Source organism: Gordionus sp. m RMFG-2023, chromosome 1 (assembly GCF_954871325.1).
Source record: "Gordionus sp. m RMFG-2023 chromosome 1, tfGorSpeb1-WG-v2, whole genome shotgun sequence".
NCBI lineage: Eukaryota > Metazoa > Nematomorpha > Gordioida > Chordodea > Parachordodidae > Gordionus > Gordionus sp. m RMFG-2023.
Genome location: NC_088775.1, coordinates 28,809,815 through 28,819,730, shown reverse-complemented (window position 1 = coordinate 28,819,730; position 9,916 = coordinate 28,809,815). Strand labels below are relative to the sequence as shown.

At 27.8% G+C, this 9,916-nt stretch overlaps 1 long non-coding RNA gene across 1 annotated transcript; it reads right to left on the bottom strand.

The window, feature by feature from the left end:
• Positions 1-8,407: 8,407 nt before the first annotated feature.
• LOC135922083 (uncharacterized) lies at positions 8,408-9,204 on the bottom strand. Its single transcript, XR_010570726.1, has 3 exons — positions 8,867-9,204; positions 8,771-8,826; positions 8,408-8,730 (listed from the first exon to the last, which is right to left on the bottom strand). It is a non-coding gene; the product is annotated as an uncharacterized LOC135922083 (long non-coding RNA).
• Positions 9,205-9,916: the final 712 nt, after the last annotated feature.

Sequence of the window (9,916 nt, the reverse complement as noted above, 5' to 3'; positions counted from 1 at the left end):
CTTTTTAAAATATTTTAAGTTACAAAAATATTTTTGATATGAAATGAACAATTGGTTATTATATTTTATCTTTAAAAAAAAATCTTTAAAAAATACGTCATAGCAAATAAATATGACCCATTTTTTCTGTGTATATAAGGGTTAAGGTGATTAGTGAAAAATCATTATATGTATGCAACTAAACTTATATCAATTTAAAAAACTATTTTTTTAAAAAAGATGGATTTTGATAATATCTATAAGGTTTAGAAAATGATCATTTACATGGGTTGTTTAAATAATATTATCAGGGTTATTAGCTATTGATATGCTATATATATACTATATTATATATTATTTGTATAAAAAAAATCAAGTTGTTTAATAATTGCTAAAAAAACATTCATATAATTCTTATTGGCATTTAATATGCATTTTTTTTATCAATATGTTTTTTTTTTTTATATTTTAATTGTATATTGTACATTATAAATTTGTTTAAAATATTCTTTTTTGAAACAAATTTGTACAATATAAATTCTTTCAACATACATCTAGAATTTTAGTTAATAAAAGTATAAATTTTTAGAAAATAATTGATATAAAAACTTGCCATATTTTTTTAAAATATTATTTCATAATATTTGTCTTATAAACACTTAATTAATTATATTATTAAATAAAAATCTTCATAAAAAGGGGTCGATTATCCAGGATTCTTGTTTGACACTTTTATTTATATATAATTATAATTACTATATCATACACTGTTGAGTTTTTGAATTTTTTTTAAAAATTATATTAATATAAATACCATATAAAATTATATTTCTACGAAAAAAAATTGTACTCAATTTTATATTATCATAAATACCTTAAATAGTTTCTTAAAAAAATAAATTTAAAATTATGATCATATTAGACAAAGGAGTTTTTTTTAAAAAAAATTAAGAACAAGCAAAGAGATTGTCTTTATCTTACGCAAGTTGCCCACCCGAGATCTTTTTAACACTGCCTTTGTAATATATTTTTTTATTAAGGAAAGATCATAAATGGGTGTCGACCAAAAAAATGAGATTTTCGGCCAACCATGTCAAAAATGAATGAAACTTGGCATGTTAGTTATTTATGTTGTAAATGTTAATAAAATTAAAATTTTAGAATGCCAGCTCAACCAGATCCAAAGATATACCTTCAAAGTCGAAAATCGCGAAGTGCGTGATTTCATTAAATCTTGTTATTTTAAAAAATAGTTAAGATAGAGTTACAAATTTTTTATCATTTTTTAGCCCTTAAAATTTTACGTTGGAAAATATTAAAAAAAATAAAAAATTTCAAGTGTATTCTTATTTTCGGTGAAAATAAAAAATTAACATTGTTAGAAAGGGATTTTTTTTGGGAGTTAATATTCACTAAAAAATTTTATTACCTTTATATTAAACGATTTAATAAAAAATCTCGATAGCCTTTTTTTTATATATTTTATTTGAATTTTTATTATTTATCTAAATAAAAAAATGTAATATAGATGGCGTTATATTAAAATTTTTTTTATAATATATAATTTTTAAAAAATATGAATAATATTGTGATTGAAATTAAAAAATCAATATAATAACCCAGAATAATGTCCTGGGGCGATATATAAGCAGGCAGCTCATACAGATATTATTTTATTGACGCTATATTGTAAGATAAACATATTTTAAAATTTTATATTCAAACTATTATAATTTTGCGCTTATTAATAGAAATTCCTAAGGCCATAATTTGTAGATATATCCTTTCATTGTTGTGGATCTAATATTGTTATTATTTGAAAATAACGATTTTATCAGCTTATTTTATTTTGTTATTCCTATCATCGCTATCAATCAATCATCATATATTTCAAAACTTAAACATTTTTTATAAGCAAATGAATTTGAAAATTTGTGATTTCTCTGAAAATTATGCATTTATAATCCAAGACGCTGTTCAAAGATGAATAATAATCAAGCCACTATTTACTCTATGTTAGCATATTATAATAATGGCAATATAGAAACCTTAATTATATGTTAATACCAGAATCAATTCAACTTGATGTTATTCTTATTGGAGTACATTTATACCAGACTAAAATGATAAAATTTTTGACCAATCAATTCAGCAAAAAGCAAAACAAAATATATTACTTATCTGACGGATCAGCTGTGCAATATAAAAACAGAATTTTTTTATAAATCTGTGTTATCATGATTCAGATTTTGGGGTAACAGCTGGATGGCATTTTTCAGCTACATTCCATGGAAAAGGTCCACCTGAAGGCCTTGGTGAACATTATAAAGATTAGCAGCACGTTCAAGTCTTCAGCGCATCAGTTCTGGACACATTTTAACGCCAGTTGATTTATATCAGTTTGCAAACAAAACATGCCATCAGTAAATTTTACATATAATATAACCTATGAACAATATAATTTACATGAGATTAAACTATGAGAAAGATTCAATTTAGCTCGTCCCATTCCAGGAACTCGGGAAATACATGCTGTATTTCCTTTTAGTTTGAGTAAGCTTAAATCAAAAAAATATTCATATGCAGAGGACTTTCAAATTGAGAATATCTCAAATGCCGATTAATTGTCTTTTGCCGATATTAAAGGATTCGTAACATGTGTTTATGACGATTTTTGGTGGTTAGCCACAGTACTAAAAAAGAAGAATGAAATTACTGAGGAGATATATATTTCCTTTTTACATTCCCATGGACCATCACCATCCTTCTTTTACCCCACAATTGAGGAAAAGATATGGTTACACATTAATCAAATAATAACAATAGTAGATGACTATTACAGTGACAGGACATACCTACAAAATCGTCTCAAGAAATTCTATTAATAAGCACAAAATGGGATAAGATTAAAACAAGAGGTATTTATTTTTATATTGTTTGTGTATAAAATTTTAAAATTTGTTTATTTTACAATATAGCGTCCTAATAAAATCATATCTGTATGGGCTTCCTGCTTATATATCACCCGACATCATTGATTTTTTAATTTTGATCAATACTTTTCATATTTTTATTAAAAATTATATATTATAAAAAATATTAATATAACGTCATCTATATTACATTTATTTATTTATAAAAATAATAAAAAATCAAATAAAATTTAAAAAACAAAAATGGCCATCGAGATTTTTTATTAAATCGTTTAATATAAAGGTAATAAACATTTTTAGTGAATATAAACACCCAAAAAAATCCCTTCCTAACAATGTTAATTTTTTTATTTTACCGGAAATAAGACAACACTTAAAAATTTTTAATATTTTCCAACGTAAAATTTTAAGGGCTATAAAATGATATATAATTTTTAACTCTATCTTAAGTATTTTTTAAAATAACAAGATTTAATGAAATCACGCACTTCGCAATTTTCGACTTTGAAGGCGTATATCTTTGGATCTGGTTGAGCTAGCACTCTAAAATTTTAATTTTATTAACATTTACAACATAAATAATTAACTTGCCAAGTTTCATTCATATATGAGATGGTCGGCCGAATCGCTGGTCAATTTGTCATGGAATTACCCAAATGTACCTCTTTTTTTCATAGGCTTACAATTTTTTTAGGCGGCCCATATAATAGGCTTGATGGTAATTTGGTAGGGCGAGTATAAATCAGCTATGCCACTGAAAATCTCATGGGAGTACATTTGTTCCTTATCGACATACATATATAGTATCCACTATACATTATATATTATTTAAGAGAGGGGGGATCCTTTGTTTTGTGAGGTATATAAAGGTTCCTACATTTTTTCCTAAGCATATTATTTTAATTTTTAGAAGGAAATTCATAAATTATTCTTATATGTATTTTTTTAAATTTTCGATGCAATTTACAATAACCAACTATGCGGCACACACTTTTATAACATTTATTATCAACCACTGATAAATAATAGACATTGTATTCCTTACACTGGAGATCAGAATAGCACGTAAATATTAAGGCTATTTCCAAACAAAACGTTTTTCAATCGTGGTCCAAGGTACGTTTTTGGAAAATTTTTACTTTCAAACAAACTATTTTTGTTATACAGCTGATTTTTTATATTACAACATGATTTGCGCAAAAAAGTACTATATCCCTATAAATGGGACCAATGTTACTTTAGAGCTAATTACAGAAATAGCATATGAAGTACATACAGGGCCAAATTATTTTCAAATAGTCTATACAAGCAGAATAAGCAAATTTAATATTTAGATGGATAAGTTATCTAAAAGAAAACAAGACTTAATTCCTGAATAGCTTACTTTTATTAATATGTTATTCATCAGATAAGTTTATATATTTTTATTATAAAATTTACATTAATAAATGTAATAGCATAAGAATATCTTAAATATATAATACATATTTTACAATATTGAATTAAGAGATGCATTTAGGAAAATATGGGATAAAGACAGGCGCGTACGCAGGAATTTGGTCTGGGGGGGGGGGGGGATAATAAAATTTTTAAGAAATATTTTTGTTAATTAAAAATACTAAGCATAAATTTATTAGGACTAATAACTTTTCTAATACACAATTTTAAACTAATGTGAATTACAAAAAAATTATATATATAAACCGGTGTAACGTGTGAAAGTGATCTGTGAGATTTCGAAATCTCACGCAATCACTTTCATACGGATGGGTTGTGAGATTTTGATGATAATGGCCCCCAATGTTTTTGAAGCGATAAATCTAAATCAAAAATTTTCATGACATGAATTTAAATGATAATATAATATAGAGACAATAATGGTATAAAACCTAACTGTTAAATTATAATTTTAGAATAATATTTTAATAATGCGTTGCAAGAGGTCCGTGAAGTTGTAAGAACGATGTAAGGATCAATTAACAAAACCTATGCCATTATTTAGAGTCTTAATTGATCTTCAAACCAGATATCAGCAGAATTAAAGGTTATTGAGTTATAAGCAAAATAATGAAAGTGCGAAGATTTGCAGCTGTAAGAATAATTTGAAGATCAATTACCGAAACTTATATCATTGTATAGCCCGTTAATTGATCCTAATTGATCTTCTATCCGGAAAGCAGCGGAATGAACCGTTACTGAGTTATGAGCAAAATAAGAAAGTGTTGGCACTTTGCCAAAGCCGAAATAATAAAAGATCTCGATCTGAAACTTGGCAATTATTTAGGCTTTAATTTGTGCGTTAATAATATCCAAACCGGATATCGATATTACTAACCAATACCGAGTTATAACCGTTTTAAAAACGTTAAGTTGGCGGAAATATTTAAGCTGTAAGAACGATTTGGGGATCAATTACCGAAACTTATATCATTGTATAGCCCGTTAATTGATCCTAATTGATCTTCTATCCGGAAAGCAGCGGAATGAACCGTTACTGAGTTATGAGCAAAATAAGAAAGTGTTGGCACTTTGCCAAAACCGAAAATAAAAAAAATCACTATCTGAAACTTAGCAATTATTTAGGCTTTAATTTGTGCGTTAATAATATCCAAACCGGATATCGATATCACTAACCGCAACTGAGTTATGACCTGTTTTTATAAGCGTGAAGTTGTAAGAATTTTTTTAAAATGTGAGGATCAATTACCAAAATATATGCCAAAGTGTGGTGCGTTAATTGATCCTCCAGAATCTTTAAACCGCATATCAACAGAATGAACCGTTCGTGAGTTATAAGCAAAACAAAAAATATTGGCACTTTGCCAAAACCGAAAATAAAAAAGATCACGATCTGAAACTTGACAATTATTTAGGCTTTAATTTGTGCGTTAATAATATCCAAACCGGATATCGATATCACTAACCGCAACTGAGTTATGACCGGTTTTTATAGCGTGAAGTTGTAAGAATTTTTTTAAAAAGTGAGGATCAATTACCAAAATATATGCCAAAGTGTGGTGCGTTAATTGATCCTCCAGAATCTTTAAACCGCATATCAACAGAATGAACCGTTCGTGAGTTATAAGCAAAACAAAAAAGTATCTTTGCCAAAACCGAAAATAAAAAGGATCATGTTTCGAAACTTGGCAATTATGTAGTATTCAATACGTACATTAACAATCACCAAACCGGATATCGATATTACTAACCAATACCGAGTTATAACCGTTTTAAAAACGTTAAGTTGGCGGAAATATTTAAGCTGTAAGAACGATTTGGGGATCAATTACCGAAACTTATATCATTGTATAGCCCGTTAATTGATCCTAATTGATCTTCTATCCGGAAAGCAGCGGAATGAACCGTTACTGAGTTATGAGCAAAATAAGAAAGTGTTGGCACTTTGCCAAAACCGAAAATATAAAAGATCACGATCTGAATCTTGGCAATTATTTTAGCTTTAATTTGTGCGTTAATAATATCCAAACCGGATATCGATATCACTAACCGCAACTGAGTTATGACTTGTTTTTATAGCGTGAAGTTGTAAGAATTTTTTTAAAAAGTGAGGATTAATTACCAAAATATATGCCAAAGTGTGGTGCGTTAATTGATCCTCCAGAATCTTTAAACCGCATATCAACAGAATGAACCGTTCGTGAGTTATAAGCAAAACAAAAAAGTATTGGCACTTTGCCAAAACCGAAAATAAAAAAAATCACTATCTGAAACTTAGCAATTATTTAGGCTTTAATTTGTGCGTTAATAATATCCAAACCGGATATCGATATCACTAACCGCAACTGAGTTATGACCTGTTTTTATAAGCGTGAAGTTGTAAGAATTTTTTTAAAATGTGAGGATCAATTACCAAAATATATGCCAAAGTGTGGTGCGTTAATTGATCCTCCAGAATCTTTAAACCGCATATCAACAGAATGAACCGTTCGTGAGTTATAAGCAAAACAAAAAATATTGGCACTTTGCCAAAACCGAAAATAAAAAAGATCACGATCTGAAACTTGACAATTATTTAGGCTTTAATTTGTGCGTTAATAATATCCAAACCGGATATCGATATCACTAACCGCAACTGAGTTATGACCGGTTTTTATAGCGTGAAGTTGTAAGAATTTTTTTAAAAAGTGAGGATCAATTACCAAAATATATGCCAAAGTGTGGTGCGTTAATTGATCCTCCAGAATCTTTAAACCGCATATCAACAGAATGAACCGTTAGTTAGTTATAAGCAAAACAAAAAAGTATTGGCACTTTGCCAAAACCGAAAATAAAAAGGATCATGTTTCGAAACTTGGCAATTATGTAGTATTCAATACGTACATTAACAATCACCAAACCGGATATCGATATTACTAACCAATACCGAGTTATAACCGTTTTAAAAACGTTAAGTTGGCGGAAATATTTAAGCTGTAAGAACGATTTGGGGATCAATTACCGAAACTTATATCATTGTATAGCCCGTTAATTGATCCTAATTGATCTTCTATCCGGAAAGCAGCGGAATGAACCGTTACTGAGTTATGAGCAAAATAAGAAAGTGTTGGCACTTTGCCAAAACCGAAAATATAAAAGATCACGATCTGAAACTTGGCAATTCATTAGGCTTTAATTTGTGCGTTAATAATATCCAAACCGGATATCGATCACTAACCGCAACTGAGTTATGACCTGTTTTTGTTGCGTGAAGTTGTAAGAATTTTTTTAAAAAGTGAGGATCAATTACCAAAATATATGCCAAAGTGTGGTGCGTTAATTGATCCTCCAGAATCTTTAAACCGCATATCAACAGAATGAACCGTTCGTGAGTTATAAGCAAAATAGAAAGGTTTTGGCACCTTGCGAAAATTAAAAATTTGAGCAATCATTTTTTTAGTTATAGCCAATTATTAGTATATTAATTGATCCTCCGTATTCTTCAAACGGAATGTCAAAAAAATTAAAGGAAAGTGAGTTTATCAACAATAAATATTTCAAGGTCAAATTTCGACCTGACAAATTATGGATATGAAACTTAATCACTTTTTAGTTCTCCGTTGATAACAAGTGCTTAAGAATTTTAATAGCCAAAATTAAAATGTAAAAGTTAATAACAAAATTAATAAAAACAAATTACACTAAAACAAAATCTAGTGCAGCGACAGACATTCTATTAATTTTGCCATTATTTAATCATTGTAAATTTTTTTATGAGCTTACTAAATGTTTCAAGGTCAAATTTATTCCACTGAAATTATATATGCACTGTCCTATTAAATTTTATCGTTTAAAAGGCCAATGATAAAGCTCGAAAGCCTATTATATTACTCTTATAAAAGTATATTCCTTTTTTATTGATAGATCTTAACTATTTTAAAAAATATTAGAAGAATGTATCAATAAACTTGAATTACAAGTAGCTATCTAGAAAAATTATGTATTATTTAATTTAGCCAAGTATATCGGCCTTTATGGCTTTTGTACTTGTCGTTATATTTTAATCTAAGTCGAAGATTTTTTATGTAATATAATAGGGAAGGAATGGTGAATAATATTATGTACGAATAGTAATATATTAATCAGAAAACGCAACAACAGTATAATTTGTTATAATCACGATATATATTTATTATAAGCGTGGGGGCGTTGTGTTCTAATTAATGTTGTTTAAATTTTTCGGCTTGAGTACCCTTGGATATTTCATAGGAGATATGTGGAATTGATTGAGATTTCATCCAATCATCAGGTTGTTGTTGTAGGTACGGGAAGGCCCGAGATCAGGGAAAAGATCATAACGTTATCTAATATCCCTGAAAAGCTATATATAAAGATTATAAATTATTTTAACTATATAATACTTGGTTCTCAGTTATTCAATTCGATGTACAGATATTGTGTAATATCCCTGAGAAAGCTATATATAAAGATTATAAATTATTTTAACTATATAATACTTGGTTCTCAGTTATTCAATTCGATTCCCTGTGGCATCTATTTGAAGTATGGATGTAATAACTGATTGATTACGCTATCCGATTTAATGTTATATTTATTAGAAATGGATTGTTTGCATTTACGTAGGACATCCAAGGAATATAAAGTTCTAGGTTCCAATTCACCATATTCCATGGTTTCATTTGCTTTTTTCAAACGCCAGTTTATGGCTAAATCTTTTTGTAATTCATTAGCAACTACTTCCCTTTTTATCCCACTTAATGGTTTTTTATAAATACTATTATGCAATTCTGTTTTATAATTATATATTTCACATATAAATTTTATATATATATTATTTAAAGTATTTAATTTTTTAATTAATAATACAGCTGAACATTGTTTACAAAAAGCGTTAATTTTTATTGAATAAATAGAATTTAGAGATACATAATTATTAGAAAATACCCATAAACAGGGTATTTCCAAATGACTAGAAATTATTTTTTCAAGCACATGGGTCCAACCCATTTTTAACCGATTTGGGTTATCCGCATTCGGATATATTTGATTCCATTCTTCCTCTGTCAAAGAAATTCAAATATATCCTTTTTTACTTTGACATTATCTTCGCCGTCGTCACTTGAGTCTGACGACATAATCTCGGGGAATTTTTCCTAAGGATAATGTAAAAATATTTTTTAAAATCATATTAAAATAGTAAATATTTCATATATCAATGTTTTTGTGTTCCTGTATTATAATAAAGTCGTGATATATTACATAAAATATAAATAATGTAAATATATATAGTAATTACACTAATACATCGGGACGAACCCCCGCCTTAAATTTTTTAAGCACCAGATTTGGGCACAAATACAAATATTTCTATGATTACAAAAGTAAACGACGTACCTATTGTCAAAATATATTTTTTTTTGTTTCTAAATTTCTTTTTCGTTATTATAGTTGTATATTATATAAATTTATTTTTGTTAGTTAATTACTGTTAGTAATATATATTCGATAATTATAGCGCAACCAGCGGTTGCGTATTCCCCCCAAAA